The sequence below is a fragment of the Triticum aestivum genome, chromosome 2B (genome assembly GCF_018294505.1).
Source record: "Triticum aestivum cultivar Chinese Spring chromosome 2B, IWGSC CS RefSeq v2.1, whole genome shotgun sequence".
Lineage (NCBI taxonomy): Eukaryota > Viridiplantae > Streptophyta > Magnoliopsida > Poales > Poaceae > Triticum > Triticum aestivum.
The window spans coordinates 782993290-782998154 of NC_057798.1; the positions used below are offsets into that span (position 1 = coordinate 782993290).

General features: G+C 46.7%; 1 pseudogene; it reads right to left on the bottom strand.

Annotated features, from left to right (window-relative positions):
* Window positions 1–609: 609 nt before the first annotated feature.
* Window positions 610–4608, bottom strand: LOC123039653 (pentatricopeptide repeat-containing protein At1g05670, mitochondrial-like; annotated as a pseudogene).
* Between the last annotated feature and the right edge of the window lie 257 nt (window positions 4609–4865).

Below are 4865 nucleotides of genomic sequence, written 5' to 3' on the forward strand. Positions count from 1 at the left end.
CCTTATTCTACTGCCTCAAGAATGAGCTCAATCGTTGCCGCCGCTGTCACTATCACCGTCATCGATCGCCGCTATTGTCCTCGTCCTCGTCTGAAGTGGCGAATCTAGGCCCCAGGCCGGGGGACGGGGCGGGGCTTGAGGCCCAACTTCTTTGTATAATGTTGCACAATCCTGTAGCAAATGCTACAGTGTACAAAGGGGGCCCGGGGCGGCCCGCTAGGCTGGATCCGCCCTTGCTGGTCTGCGCCTTCATAGCCGGAGCGGGTGGAGGACCTGGAGGAGCAGCCCCACATGGAGGAGCGCCGCATCCCCGTGCCAGAGGGTTTCTGCATGGTGGCGCCTCCGTTCTGCATCTAGGATCTCTACGCTGGTGCCGGCGCCGACGACCAGGCCTGCATGATCATGTAGGTCCTTCGATCCTATCTGCACTGTGATGGCCTGGCCCGATGCGTCCTCGGTAGTCAGTATCATGGTCGCGACTGCATGCATACTAGTACTACATATCTACTCATATGTACTTACGTATCCGTAATTATATTAGTGGTGAACCAAGTTCTTGAACTTGAACTTACCTCCATAGTCTATATCCTACCAAAACATGTAAATAAGCTACCTGCCTATCGTGGTCTGAATCTGATGCTTGTGATGCATGTACTCCAAAAACCAAAGAGTCCGAAGATCAAAGTCCCTATAGCTAGTAATGGTTAAACGGGGACTATGGTTTTCATTTCTAAAAGCAGCAGCATTTCGTGATTCCCAGATTTTCCAAAGAATAGGCAGGAGGATCTGTAGCCAGATTGAAGAGTCGAGGTGCACCGGTGTGGGGATTGCCCATAGGTCTTGGAACCGAGATGACGGGACGATGGCAAGGCGCTGCCAAATTGCAGCAGTAGCAGTAGGGCACTCATCATGAAGGGAGCAAGAGATGGATCGTCCAATCCCAAGCACACTATCCAGCACAGAGCACAGCTATGTCATATCTGTGTACTCCACTGGACCTTTTTTTGCAGAATGCCTTGATCACACTGGTGAAAACCTTAGCATCTAAAGCGACTCCTTTCGCTAGCATGTCATCAAACAGACTCAAAGCCTCTCGAACGTTTCCACTCCTAGCCAACCGATATGCTAGATGCGGGATCCGCAGGGTAGCCATCGTCGATGTGCCTGACCAGATTGGCAGCCTCGGGTCTCCTCCCAGACCTAAAGAGGCAATCGACCAGTGTGTTGTATGTGATTACGTCTGGGGCAAACTCCCCAACATCAACGTCGAAGAACAAGAACCCGAGCTCCCCACCTTTCCAGTGCCGTAGGACTCGTGGATCAGAATGTTACAGGTCACGGTGTCCACCACAAACCCGTTGCAGCTGAACACGGTCTTGGCAAGCTGGAAGTTGCTGGCTCGACACAGGGATGAGATCGGTATATTGTATGTCTGTGCATTGGGTGTTATGGGCTTCTTGAGCAGATCAGTGAACAGCCTAATGACAAGCAGTCACTTCATCTTCTTTGAGAAATGATCCATGACTGTCAACCTCGAAGCCCAGCTCTTCGCATCGCTCCAGCAACTCCTTGGCCACCCAAGTATCTATATCCTTTGCAGCATGATCCAGTAGTATGTTCAAGCCGAGCACGATCAGCTGTAGTCCCTTGGCGAAAATGATCTCCAGCTGCCAAAACACGTCCTCGACGTTTCCAGACCGCCAGAGCCCAGGAATGTAGGTGCTGTAGGTCACCGCGTGTGGCACCCACAATACTGTCGTCGATAACCCTCTACACGGCATGGAAATCCCCGACCCTGGTGTGTACTGAACTTCATACATACTGTAGTTATATCCATACAAATCATCAGTACCATGCTTAGTTCTAGAGCATAATGAGAAAGCAATCGACAGAAATGGCATATTCGAAAATACCTATACTAACTAGGCTTCTTGGGCTGGCAGTCCATCAACGAGCTCAGCAGCTTCCTCGAGCAAAGCATCAATTTCTGCCTCTCATCGTCACCAGCCTCACACAACAGGATCTCGTCTCAACCAACAGAGATTCACCAGAACAAATCTCTAGTAGCATGACAGATCCTTTGTTGATAAAGCCAAGTCTTGCCACTGCTGAACAAGAGGGTATTTGATTTGATTATGCACAACATGCACAATTATGCATGAACTCTATATGCCCTCACAATCTTAATAAAAGTGTCTCAGAGAGCATACCAATTAAGATAGTCAGGGCCAAGAGCTTCAGATTTGATATCTTGCCACTGCTTCGGAAGTACTTCTGCTTCTTGAAGAGACATTAGAATATTAGACTTTAGAATGAATAATAAACTAAAGTTCAAACAAAACTAATCATTAATAATGTAATTTTGCTAAACACAACCACATGTCTAAATGTCAACAGATGCATACAATGAACATTTATTCGAAGTTGCTGTGTTGCTCTCTGCGAATTGTATGAACTTTATTCTGAACTAAGTTATTTTTCTTATGGTTCTTTTGTGGCCCATGAATTCATAAACACATCAACTTTTAGGAAGTAACATTTATATTTTTCTATAACTACCAAGTAACAGTTTCAACCATCACGAGGAATCAGGGAAGATAATCCAACTATTAAAACATAATCCCTATGAATGTAGACCTTGGCAGCCAAACTTGTGATTCACTATAGGTAAAAACTATCTTGGACAACTGTCCCTACAAACTGGATAGCAAAAGGTAGGTGCGATTGCTATATTGTTTTAATGGTAAGGGGCTTCAAAGACAATGCAGCAACGCACCAAAACAAACCTTTTGCAACCCAAATTTTGTCTTGAGCTGAACCAGAAGTGTTGCTAAAGGATGAAATCATAGCATAAGGTAAAGATGCAGATGCGCCAGAACCTTGCAAAATGAAGACAAATATAGATGAATCTCCTGTTCAAATTATACCCAGAGAAAAAAAAGATAATATGACACACCAACACAATAGACCGTAGTATCTCTTATTTCTCAAACACTAATTAACAACACCTATGGCTTGACATGATGCTATACTATTCTTTAGACAACAAAATATTAGCAATCCATTTCACCAAGGTCATAAGGGGATGTTGCTGGCAACTGAAACTAAAACCATCTCTTTAGTGGCACATTCTACAATACAATATATGTGCATAGATACTGGGCTAAGCTATACTACTGAACAATGGACACCAAGTGGGTGAAATAATAATGAACACACTAGTTTTGGCACAATGTTATGCAGATTAAGCAATCTAACTTGCTATTCCTGAGATAGTAGCTCCATTAATTTTACCTTTCTGTGATACCAGGGAAGCTTGTGGTTGTGGCCTTGGTAGTGCAGGTGGGTGACAAAGTCCAGCCACATAACAAAAATCTTCAGGAAAATTTAGTGAGGAAACTTCATAAGCTGCTGACCAGCCCCACAGCCCAATCCACCTGTCAACAAAAATCAGAAGTTTTGGCAGGAAGTGAGGCTACAAATGCAACAAGAGCAGATAGCACACACACATACCCAGTTGGGGACGGCGTATAGCTTGAGTATCTAAAGAGGCCCCATCACGACGGTGAGTCCAGCCATGGCAAGCCAACACGTCCTTCTCATTCGGGTGGAACAAATTGCTCCATGGGTGGAAATGCGAGCCTGACCTCCCTGCACTCCTCGACCACTGGACAGGTTGAACAAAAACAGCACGGTCAACAATGACATTACCAAATATGTTACATCATGAGCAAATTAATCAGCAGTAGCAAGTAGAATAAAAAGTCATGTTCGCTTATTTGGCATCACTAAGTAGAATAGGTACCCAAGCATCATAGGTAACGGTAGCGCGAACGGAAGCTTCCGAGTGGCACTGTCCAGGCTCCTGCACAGCTTCTCGGGAAGCTGAAACTTGCAGCAACAATTGATTCAAAACACCGAGTTAATCAAATTCCTAGAAAAAAGCACTCTCATCCCTCTATATTTCAGTTAGGAATGCAGATACAGCAAAATGAGTAACAAGGAAGGGTGGGAATGCAGACATTGCAGCAGTCATGGCATGAAACAAACACGCACTGGTTCAATTCCACGGGTGGGAGGCTCAGATTGCAATTGGCAGCTGCAAGTATAGCTCAGTAGCGACTGCTGATAGAGAGCGACAGAGAGCATACCCGAAGCGCCCAGACTTCTTCTTGTTGCCCCAGCTGTGGGAGATGCTGGCGAAGTGGTCGTCGCTGTGGGCAGATGCGGACCCGCGCGGCCCTGCCCCGGCGTCGTCGGTGTTCTGGATGAGCTTCTGTAGCACGGTGGTGCCGTCTGGGCAGTTAGCCAGCACCTCGCGAATGAGCTGCGAGGTCCTCCAGAAGCATCCCGCCGGCCCGGATCCCCAGCTATGGGGTGGGAGGGAGGCATTCGCATTGATGCGCTAGGGATTGGGATGCCGCACCGGGTCCGAGGTGGGGGGTTTTGGTCTTCGGCCGGTGTGTGTTCCGGTTGCACCGACGGAGAGTGGGCGGTGAAGGAGTGGAGGCAGCGGTACTCTGGTTTGGCTGCTGGAGTGGAAGCGAGAAAGAGCTTGTGCTGGCTGATGGGTGGGACCCGCACGCCGGCGAAATGGCTTTCGTCCATTTTTGTTATTGTTACCAACACATGTTCTCGGTGAATCGGGACGTGTCGGCCTCGGCCACCTGGATGCATTCTGATCTATATTTTGGATGGTACTGTATGTAATCAGTTTAAGAATTATAGAAAATATTCATGTGTTCAAAAACCGTAACAAGAAATATTTATGCTAGAAAAAAATAAAATTGCTTTACCATATACTCCCTGCGTTCATAAATGTAAGATGTTTCAAAAAAATCTGATCTGATTAGGATATATACACA